Source organism: Anguilla rostrata, chromosome 8 (assembly GCF_018555375.3).
Source record: "Anguilla rostrata isolate EN2019 chromosome 8, ASM1855537v3, whole genome shotgun sequence".
Classification (NCBI taxonomy): Eukaryota; Metazoa; Chordata; class Actinopteri; order Anguilliformes; family Anguillidae; genus Anguilla; species Anguilla rostrata.
This window is the reverse complement of record NC_057940.1, coordinates 18,468,277-18,480,905: the sequence shown is the minus strand read 5'-3', so window position 1 is coordinate 18,480,905 and position 12,629 is coordinate 18,468,277.

Here is a 12,629-nt window from a genome sequence, read left to right as displayed (position 1 = left end):
GTTTAGATACTTATTAAAGATTCCAATGACCAATTCGCAATGCTTCACAATGATGGGTATCAGTGATTGAAAGTACTGTTATTTTTACATGGTTAAACCAAAATGTATTAAAATACCCTTTAATAAAAGCTGAGAATGTTAACCACATATGAATTGTTTGATTACAAATATAAAATTATGAAGAATAGAGCTAAATCAAGAAAAAATATGGCTTTGTCCCAAACATCTTGACGATTCAGTACATTTGAGCCTGTACATAAAAATGAATCAAACTTTTGAGTTTTCAAGTTGTTTGAGTTATTTGTTAGCTGGAATTATACACTTACGGCTCCTGACAAAATGTAGGTGCTCATAACAATTCAGCATTACAGTTAGGAGAGACTGTATGTCTTTTCTCCTGCCTAGTTACTACTAGATCAAGCTTTCTCTTAAATAGATGCTCTTTAACCAGCAAGGTTAACAGCTCTATTCAGTGCAACAATGTCTTTCCCACACACAGCCAACTCTCGCATGGTGTGAATTCACCCTCTGTTCAAGAACTATCTAAACAGAAGCTACTGCTAAGCACAGTTTATGACACTTGAACATTTTTAGCAACTGTAACAACATTGATTCTGCAATATCAATCTTAAATCAGTCAAAAAGCTGGGGTAAGTTGTAAGCCAATTGCTTACAGTTTCAGTTTTATGCAGGCAAGTGTTTGTCATTGCAATATGAAGACGTTTGGGTGAGGGAGAGTGGTAGGGGTCCAGCAACTGTGTTGCTATTTCATTGCGGATCTGGTCCCTTCACATATTTGTTCTTCAACATTGCCGTTTCTTTCAGTGTAGGGACTGTTGCTTTTGATCACACAGACGGGATGGGATCGGAGAGCACGCCCTGTTCAAGCGGATCAATGCTGTCATTGGCTAATTGCTGGAACACAGCTCAATGGTGAAAACTGTTAAATCGGGGTAGCCGCAGCTTCGGCGAATGGTAAATTCTCAGCTTACTGAGAGCAGCCAAATTAACAAATCTTTACACGGAGGTGAGTCAGTACATTTCCTTCACCAAAAGAATTTGTTCAAAAAGAACTAATCTTTCACAAACGACACACCACTAAACACAAGACACTTCTCTGGCATAAAAGCACTGGCCTTATACTGCTCAGTGATGAATAACCAAGATGTACTGCGATGGAGACTTTATTTAAATGCCAGAGCGGGGCTTTAAAGGCCAAAGTAATTATGATTAAAAGGAAAACTGTGAAGTTTTGTCAAAATTAGGTGTTTATCTACATCTTTTAATTAGAACTTTGCAGCTGTACATAAGAGGCTCCATTTAAGGAATGAACATTACCAATTTATACAACAATATTCAGTTGATAACACAATTTGTCATTTGTCATAAGTCATTGAGAAAAAATTTATAGCATTCATAGAATTCTTATTTTTTAAAAGTTCTGATATATATGCAAAAATAAAATTCTTTAATTATACATTCAAGTCTGTTATTATTTGAGATTCTTATACTCTGTCTGGTTGTTCGCCGAAGACAAGGGTTCATCTGGTCTGCTGTTGGGCGGGTGTCCAATGGGGTTTGGTCTGATGGGGAATGGCTGGCCATGTGGCTGGATGGTGTCCTTCGGCTACGCAGTGATGCTGAAATAACTCTCATCTCCTTCTGGGACATCTCTCTGTAAAAGGCCTGCTGGGATAGATTTCTCACTGAAACCAATATCCTAGCCTCAGGGTTACTTGGAATCTTCCATTGCGAGTACTGAAGTGAAAAGAGTTTTTCCTTTTTGCAAAGATGAGTCCCAGCCTGATAGAAAATGCCTTGAATGATGGAAGGGCTCACCACAAGGGTGAGGCCTGCTGCTTCAAAGGCCTTGTAATGCATTCCAGTCGGGAACAGAGATGCAAGTAGCAAAGAAGAGAACTCCCAAATCTTGTGTCTGGCTGATCAGTTGTGCTGATTGGCTTAAGGGTAACTGGTAATTAATCGCACTGCCAAAGCTGCTGACCAGCTCTAACTTTACTCAAGGTTAAGAATCCCCTAACTTCCTCACAGAGTGTGCAATGGCAAGATAGCCCTTTTCTGGGAAAACATGACAAGAGATGAAAAATTCATCAATTTTAAAAGACAGAGATCATAGATCAATAAGCACATTGGGCACACTGTTCATTATTCTTTACATTTGTTTCATTACTATCCTTTCATGTTGTAATATATGGATGCTGGCTTTTGTTTAAACATGTAGTTGCCAAATTCCTATGTTTATGATACTCACACAGAAACCTATTTTATCATGATTGATTTGGACAGATACATTTCTTTAAGTGTTAAGGAATAATTTCTGGGCAATTAAAATCAATGTCTAAAAATGTATGTTCAAGTTATTGCTTTGGTTGATGTGCATGATATTTTGAAAGCCTCTTACAGTGGTAGACACATCAGCATTAATAGCAGCTTTCTTTTCATAACCTGCCCCCCCGCCTCCCCATCATACTCAAGAGAGTGACTCACAAAATGAGCTGAAGTGGTGATGGAGATGCTAATTCTCTCAATATTTTTGCCTTTTGTTTATGTCTCTGGGGCTGTACAGCTAAGCTACCTAAGACGAAAAACTGAGTTTGGTAACCAGGCATGGAAACAATAACCAAAAGGTTTTTTTTTTTTTTTTCAAAACATTTCTTGCTAGTTTCAGAGCGCTGCAATTCCAGTTGAAAAGTTGAAAAAAAGAAAGCATACCACCCTCAGAAGAATGCATTGCAAGTAATCTGAATATGGACTACAGTTAAATATATAACTCATATGTGCCCTAAAGATTCATTATTCACTTCCACTCCCACAAATCTTTCTGTTTACATTTTTGCATGTTACATGAAAATATATAGTAAACTTGCAACTACTGTATATCTGAGGAAGGCGGTGCTTCTGGCAAGAACCTCACATCCCACGTCCATTCAGAATATTTGTCTCAAAGCCAGTTTTACTGACTCAGATGTTTTTATCATTCCTCAAATTATTTCATCGATAAGGCTTCTGCTATGAAGAAAAGCTTACTACCTCATCAAGGATATTCCTTGGAAACTATTGAAAAAGGTTACATTTTGGCACTACCTAACAATGGCACAAACTTTCTGATATTCTGATTCTGATATTTTTTCTCCAAAACATTTCATGTTCAAGAATATTGCAATGAAGCTGGCATTTACTCACTTCAGATAATGTCCCTAACCAATTACTCAAGGAGCTATCAATTTTTTGTCTATTAGTGAGCTCCCAGTTTGTGGAATAGGTTAGCAGCTACAGTATGTGCCAGATTCAAAACCGACCATTCACATTTTCCTCTGGGTCTGCTGGTTGCAAATTACTTACATGGAAATTGTACTCAGTGTCGTGATATTTTCAAGATCCATGATTTTTGGGACATCCAAGAACTGGGAAATGTTTTTTGGGACAGGTTTCCTGGTGGCTTCATATACAATACTAAATATTATGTCTATATTTTACAATGCCTTTGTGACCTAATTTACGTACGGAATACCTCTCGATGTTTAAAGCAAGTAATTAGTGAACAAAAGCAGTATCAGGTATGCAGTAATGATCCTAATTGTCCTGTTGCTAGTCATTTCAATGTGTTCTCAAAACATAGCCTCTATGCTTCAACTCCACTGAAAGAGTTAATGTTCCAGCCAGAGGAGGTGACGTTAGCAATACGTCACTGCAGAGAAAGCTGTACTGCGTCCACATTTTGGACAGCTACAGCAGGAGTTTAAATGTAGAATCTGACATGCGAGTAATGCAATTTTCTACCATCTCATGTTCTATTCACCTTGGCAATTATATAGGTCTCACTGTAAGCATAATTTTTATGACTGTACTCCCTGATGTGCATTGGAGAAACACCCCAACCGTGTATTATTTGTTTCTTTCTCTTCAATCTGTGTATTCCTCCTTTTTCTTTTTTTGTATTCTTACACCCTATATTTTTTTACAACTCTTTATATTGTGGGCTGCACTATTTTACATCTGCCATCATTGCATTCTATATGCTATCACTACTAGTGTATAATAGTAGTTTAGGTGTGCACTTTTAAAAAAGCATCGATACCACCATTGTATTTGGACAGAAACATATAGGTATCTACAGTATGTCCTGCAATAAATGAATCAATGATGTATGTAACATCTTAATCAAATCCAGGCATGCCTTTTGCAACAACAATCTTCGTCAATGTATCTAAAAATCCCTGTCTCTGTTGTCTCATTCAAATTTTTAGATAGATTGTCAGAAAGCTTAGTACTATTAAAGGAGACTTGCAATGTATTGCACTGTGCCCAAGTTTTTCTGTGTTTACATACCTTTTCTGTTTCTTTTTGACTGTTGGATTGAGGATGCTCCTTTTATTGGAAGTTACATCAAAAAGATACATTGTTACCATTTATGTAAATAATTATCTAATGTATAGATTGTTGCTGACATGACCACTTCATAACACCTGATTAACCCTGACTTATGCACTACAGAGCTGCTTTATGAGAATGGCATAAACATTCATAAACATTTCATATGTGATCATGCTATGACATACTGAGTTGGTATTTCACGGTAAAGCCACATTTGTCTTGGATGTTGACATGACACAGAGGATCACTACTGCTTGTATAGTGCTCGTGTAACGTGTCACTAAGGCAAGATCCCTAACCACCATGTGCTCCAGTGGTGATAGGATAGGGCAGTGAAATGATACTATATAATACCCTCAAACAGAATTCAATGACAGTTTCACTGATGAGAAATGAAAGAAAGTGGTGCTGCTCAGTGGATGTAACTGGAGTCTTGTTTACTTCCATCCGCTTGGCTGAGCTGTGGCTCCAGCCTCTGGCGCTCGGAGATAAAAATGTGCTTCCCCTCCGGTTGTGAAGAAACAATACGCGCTAACACACAGCCCGCTGGCCCTGCAGGCACACAAAGGCACCGTGGCCCTAAGTAGCTCTCGGGGGGAAGAAAAGGAGGCAGTAAAGCCCATACAAATATATTGGTCGTGTATAAAATCTATTTAGTACTACCAAGGGCCACGTGAGAAAGCCAACACATGCTTCCTCACAGGTCCTGCGGCTCTTAAAGCAGAGTCACCAACTGAATGGCAACTGCACACGGGGATGTGCACTGAAATATTGCTGGGTAGGGGCTCAGAAGGGGGCACTTCGGCACTTAACAAAAGCTAACTATGACATTTATTGATTCCACAGACATTGTGCAAAGCAACAAACCTTGTCTTTATTACATTTGAAGGAAAGTGTCTATTTGTCTTACTAGCTTAATTAAGTAAATATAATCACACAATAAAATGTATTTTGTTTTCCAGTGAGTTTACCGTCTGACGGTCTGTACCAGCAGTCCCTAGCTTGGTATTGGGAATGCCATACTATGTCTGGATAAAGTACCTCATTATCCATCCTCCATTATCCAAACATGAGCATAACATTTTCAATTATCTTAATAAATGGAAAATGACTTTGTGCTACTGTCATTCATTGACCACAACATTTATTTATGAACAATATTGTTCTCTACGGAGAGAGAAAGTTTTTCATTACCGTTTAATGTTTTCATGTGCTGTTTTATATTGTTTAATTATTATTATTATTATTATTATTATTGAAAGCTTTATTTAGGTAATATGGCTAATAGTAATTACCCAATCATGGTTTTGTCCATGGTTTTGTCTGTTTTAATTAGAGTTTAATTAAAGGATTTCTTCTGATTTATTGTTTATTTTTGTCTAATATTTTTGTTTTATTTCTTCTTCTTTGACATACTGTAAATACTTATTCCTATTTTTTTTTTCTAGATTACCTTAAAGGCCACTGGACTAATTTATTTATTAAATAAATAAATAAATAAATAAATAAATAAATAAATAAATAAATAAATTTCTTCCCTCTGGGAGTTTCTGCTGTTGCCATGGCTTTCTGATTTCACTGCATTAACACCACCTAGCCACTCTGGTAGTAGCCTTTGGTTTGGGTGCTAGACAACAGACCTTATAATTGACCTTTGGTTTGAATACTACACAGCAAACCTGGTAGCAGACTTTTGGGTGCAACACAACAGACCACAATCACTGCTTTTTGCAACACAATTAGGGCTAGAGCACTTACAAGATTCAACATTCAATTTCAGTGATGTTATTCAGGATTTTACCCATAAGTTGATTAAAAAAGTGTCAAATCAAATAAATAAATGGGCTAATTTTTTTTATTTATTTGAATTTAGTGTGGAATTCAGTCAGAATGTCAAGTATTCCTTCTGCATATCTAGTCACAGAGGAGATATTTTGGGAAATAAAACTGTACAGCAAAAAAGAGGCATACTTTTCAGGTTTTCAGAGCCTATGGCCATTATTTCACAACAGTGGTTCATACGCAAAGAGGAGTTTGAAAAAAAAAACTGCAGAATCCACATTTAGAGTACTCAAAATTTAAATCTGCTGAAGCTTTGTCAGTTAAAATTAATGTGCTTTTTATGCAATGCATGCTATGTTTCAGAATGTAAGAGTAGGAGTCTTATCAGTGACACACAAATGCAAATTATAGAGAGAATTTAATGCTGCTGCATGATCGACCAAGATTTTCAAGTTGAGGAAAGGAGAACAAAATGGAGCCGCTGGTTTTGCAGATATGACTGAGGTTTCAACTTATCTTCACACCTTGAAGATATTCTGGGAACAAGTAAGGAGCACTGAATTCTCTGTGACAATGAAGAATATTAAGTGTTGTTATGACACTCTGGCATGCTAATTTAGTACTGTAAAAGAAACTCGCAACCGGGTTCGTGAAAATGACAGTTCTGTCAGACTGCCACAATATAGACACCCCCTCAGGTTTATGAAAGCCAAAGATATGTGTGCTTGTAATTTGAGGGCAAGGTAGCTAATATAATTTAAGCTCATTTACAAAAGCAACTTAAACAACTCAACTGAATTTCATTAGTCCTAGTGTTAGAATGAATCTGCTCTGTGTGTGAGGTTTCTCAAATCTCAAATCCTTAACTATAGTTGACGTGGTGGTATCTGTAAGATAGGTGTTATAGCTATTAGCATAATTCAGACCATTTTACCAAACCCCTGCAGCTAATCCAGAACACAGCTGCATGACTCATCTACAGTATTCCCAAGTATTTTAATGTCACTCCTATACTCACCTTACTTGATTGGCTACCTGTTACAGCTTGTATCTTACAAGCTATAACAGGTGCTTTCATACAGGGCAGTGAAAACAATGGCTCCTCCACACCTTCAGAAAAAATTCCAGATCGTACACAGACCAGTTTGCTTCATTCTGCAACCTTGTGATGACTGGCCGTCCCTCACTTGTGTGTTCACTCTTCCCACATATGATGCCGATCTGCACCGGCTCACCAGAAAAGGAATCTCTGGCCATTTTCTGATTCCAGACTTCAGTCAGTATCTTGGTTGCGCTCCCCTCCCCACTGCTAATACTTGCTGTTTGATTACTTCTGTATCTGCTATGGCAGTGATATGATCCCTCCTGTTATTCTATGTATTTATGATTGTGTCATGATTCTGTGTTCCCAAACGTTGACCTGCATTGGTGCTTTAACAATGATGAAAGGGCATTTTCTCTGGTATGTTGTTAGCCTGGTCTATATCGCTGGTGCTCCCACAGTTCATGTACATGTTCTTATGTTCTCTTGCACTGCACTGTAAGCCACTATGAATAGGAATGTTTGCTAAATGAATTTATCACATTATACTCTAGAAAAAAGAAAAAAAACTTCCCTGAGTGTTAACGTATGCTTAATTCTACCACAAATTGAGTTACCCATATGTAACATTAGTAACATTGCAGGTGCTATTGATTTAGAAAGACTCTGGAAACATTGTTCTAACCAGTGTCATTTTTCACAATAATTTTGTGTTAATGAAACACTATGCTTATGCTAATCATTATGTCAACACTGTGGGTATTATGTAATTTTTTGGAATCCAATTTTGTTACTCTTACACTGGTATTATATACAGACCAGATGTATATAGATAACAAGTGACTTTTTAAAAAAAGACTGAATCTTATATATAATCCAGTAATGCCTGATCATTTGCAACATGCTGTAAAAAGCTATGACCTTTGTCATCTTCCTCAAATTGTCAGAAATAATGATTGAATCTTTACATTGGGGTTGCAACAGAAAAGTCTATATAATTTGAAACAAAATATAGGCATTATGACAGAACGCAGGGTTAGCTACTAATATGCAATATTGAACAACAAATGACTGTCGATAATTGCCTATTTTACTAAACCAAGGGAAAAAAGCCTTGTGTTATCAGACGGACGTGATAAAACAAAGGTAAAGGCATTACCTGCATTGCTACCTGACTGAATTGCTAATCACTGGGGATTAAACTGAAAGGTGCAATAATATGACAGTGGCACAAACACAGGAGCTATTTTTGGTGTTCTGAGTAGAACAGGTAACCAAGCCATGCACATGGCACAGACTGTCCTGCCCCCCATTCCCTGAGGAAAAGCAGGTCTTCAGCATTTGCCACAAGACGTGGAAACATATCCACAATTTTGTTTAAAGCATTTTGACATCCTGGTTAAATGCTCTCGGGTCAGTTCCACGGATTGGCGGACTGCCCAAGCTGTGGCCGCTAACGCTTTGCGTTAGCAACCCTCCGAGGAAAGAGATGCCAGAACATTCTGAAGAGCGTGACCTTGACAGTGAAAGCTGTCCTAGATCACAGACCCCATGAAGTTATTCTGCTGGGAACCATTGGTCATGCTGCCGTGATTCTCATTCTACCATGAAAACTGTACCTGAAAGGCTGGAGTGCCGCTTTTAACATCACATTATAAGATGGGCGATATCTGTCCCAGATACTGTATGTTCAGCATTGCAGAACATACATAGAGCTAAGACTGTGATGGAAAACAATTAATGCTTTGTCTTTTTGCAGGAATCTAAATAGCTTTTGAGCTCTGTGTTATATTCAAATTCCAGGAAAGTATCACTGCTTGAAGAAAAGAAAATCGAGCGATGACCTGCCCCATTTTCTTCGGGACTTAGACGATCCTCTTGGGCTTCAAAGATTATGTTTCTGTCTAATCTGCTGCATGGTGATTTCACCTTTCCATTTAAAAAGAAGCAGTGTGTGCTCTGTAGAGGTGTGAAGTCAGCAGGAATGTAGTACAGGAGGTAGCTGTGACAGAATGAGTGCTGAGCAATTGCTCAGCAGACTGTCCCCTATAAAGACCTACCTGCCTTTTCCTCTCTCAAGAGGCACTCTTGAAACACGAAGAGGTACTTCAAATGCTCTCTAAACTTAAAACTGAGCAATGTACAACTAAAGCCAATGTACTTAGACCAATGACAAATTTGTTCAATACACTGTAGCTCAGCAAGGATAACACAGGTGTATAATAATAATCGTGACTATATAACGACTGTGCCTGCATCTCTGGGTATAGTGGGACCTCAAAGGAAATTATAAATAAATAAATAAAAACTCACAAACAAGCTACATAAGGCTCAGAATCAGCTTATGAGGGCAGTCTTCAAGCACAGCCTCAGAACTGCCCTTGGCCTGATTCAGTTTCAGGAGCTGCACTACCTCTCAGTAGATTTAAGGGTGGTACAATTAAAACAGATTCTAGTTTTTTGAACTGCTCATGGCATGTGTCCTAACTACTTTTCTGGCCATTTTAATTTAGTTAGGGGCTCACATACTGTAGCCGTAACATGAGAGCCAGTGTGCCAGGCTTTAGATTGCACCATTTCAGAAGCACAAAGGGAAAAAAAGCTTGTTCCTTCAAACAGGTGCACAAAGGTGTAATTTCTGGGAAAAACTCATCTGGATTGTTTATATTTCTTTCATATATGTGTAATTCTTTTATCCTACACCAAATGAAATGGGACACACAACTCTATCCAGGACTCCACTGGGACCATGTACTTATTTCATTCTTTATATGCCCTAAGAGTTCACTTTCAATAGGTTTCTTGTTGAATGAAAGAAAAAATATATATTTTCAATAGTTTGAAAAATATGATGACAATGGTGATGATATAACAATCATGAGTTGAATGTGATATGAGACTGTAGAGCAGCTTTCCCTGCTGAAACATTGGTTTACAGTGCATGTGCGTGACCTGACTGTATCTAACTGTAGCTGGCAGCCCCATAGAGCTGAAAAAAAAGAAAAGAATAAAAAACAGGCTGTAGCAATCACTCAGGGAGCGTGAGTTTCCATTTGTGAAGTTTTCGCCTGTCTCGGTCTGCGAAAGCTACTCCTCTCTTGCCTGCTTACACCAGCTGCATCTAAATTGTACTGTATAAAGCAATTATTGCACAGGCCAGGTCTATAGTGTGAAAAGATGCGGTGGCTAGCAGGTAGCGCACACGTCACAGGAGAAAAGATGCTTGTCTGCGCTCTCCTGAGTTGACGGATGACATTGCTACAATGAAACAGGCCCACAATTACAAATGGGCATTCAAATTTAGGAGAACTGAAAGAAATATGGGATAGTAGGTTTAAACAAAAACTAAATACTAGCAGTATCATTAGCAGCAGACATATGTGCACTCAAAATTTGCATTGAAGTCAGGAGTCATCGATGGCCAACCGGTAATTGAAATACATGAACAATGTGTTCACTGCTTTTAATCCCTTAAGGACCTTTGCCACAGAGTCTGTGGTGGACTTATCCATGATTAAAAGCTTGTGTCATACAGATGGCATTGACAGTGACTGGCATAACAACAACTAACAGGCCAAATGCCAGAGCGCTGTACAAGGAAATTTACCTAATTCCTGGATTATACTGTTGGTGCAGTCTGGAAATTATGCCCTTTTGTGTCCCAGAACAGTCTGCACTCAGAATTCTGTTTACATCTGTGAGGTCATAGGGTTTAAATAACACTGTGCACAGTGCAGCCCATTGCAAGCCTAATGTCTCAAAGCGGAAGAGCACACTGTGCTGCTGACCACACATCCTTTACACCAGACCACAGGAAAAACAGAGGAGCTGCCTATGTTGCTCCTGAGCAAGTTTCAATTTCTCATAAAAAAAATAAAAATAAAAATTATCCTGACTATACCATCAGTGAAGTTCTATTCCTGAAAAGGGGTGTTGTAGTGAATCTGCGTGGTTTTGGGCAGGATCTCTGAAGCACTACTGCTCATGAAGGGCAGAATGCACAACCAAGAGAAGAGAACACTTCTCTGAAGTCCTCAAATTCTTCCCTGTGGATTCAGCATGTGTGAAGATTTTTTTTCCAACTATAACTTCAAACTCCGGATTGTCACCATCTGTTAATTGTTCTTAATCACAGAGCATACTTTCAATGTCTATTAAGAGACGATTTTGCCGCATAAGGAAATTCTGTCAGAAATAGCTATGAATACCTTGTAGAATATTAACACCCCAATAATTTTAATCAGTTAGATCAACCTAAGCTTTCATTTTCAGTAATATGCTACATAGTAAATTACTATTAAACAGAGGCTACATTTTTTAATTAATTAAATTATACACTGACTCACGAAATCAGTGGAGTCTTAGTTGCAAATTGTGAATGCTTAGTCACTGAAACAAAACCATTTGTGGAGAAGTAAAATGAGCTCAAATTGACCAAAGAACTATCAGGAATTTTCAGTGTGCTTAATCAAGAGATTGGCTGTAACAAAAACAATGGGGATTTTCATGATCGAGTTTAAGATTTTTTTCTAATAACTGGCTAAAAATAAACCAAGGATGTCACATAAAAACGAGTCTGGTTCATAACTCTGTGATCTTAGTACTGTCACATGTCAATATACTTGATCCCACACAAGCTCTGTCTCCATTAGTAAATGGTTTCTTGTGAAACCAATTTACTGTACCTAGTCACTTTTCCTTATCTGTCAGAGTACAAGTGACAGTAGATGCATCACACTATAATGCTACTTATGTGAACCATAAGTGGGTCCATTCTATCTATGTAGATGGATTGTGTTACAAAATGCCTAGAAATTAATGTTTGAGCATAACCAGAACGGATCACAACTGCAATCTCTTCAAGTGGTCACGCATCCTTACCCTCGCAGATAATGTGATGCACGATGTCAAGACAGCCACACGACTTTCACTTGTCGGGATTCAGTGGCATGCAGTGTTATTGACCAAACACTGTAAATTCTTAACATGCCTTTCAGATTTCAGGAACTGAAAACAAGCATACCAGGCAACAGCACATTTAAATGCACTGTAAAAAGGATTCCTGCCTAAGGCTCAAAATGGCACCCTGGTGCATTGTGCGCTAACATTTGTTGCACACATTGGTGTCTAAATACTAAAACTGATTTAGACATTTGAGTAGAGAGAGTTTGCATCCCAAAATATGGCTCTGCCAAAAATCACGGGCATTTTAAATAACCAGTAATATATTCTGCATATATGCCTTATCAAATGAATTACTGAAGTTTGTGCGTATTGTAAAATGCAAAAGCAGATACTGCGGTATGTACAATATTTGCATAAATCTACATGAAATAAAGTGCATTTGTATTCCATATCATATAATGCTAGCAGGTAATAGAGACATCTCAAGTGATTGTTTTGAATGGGT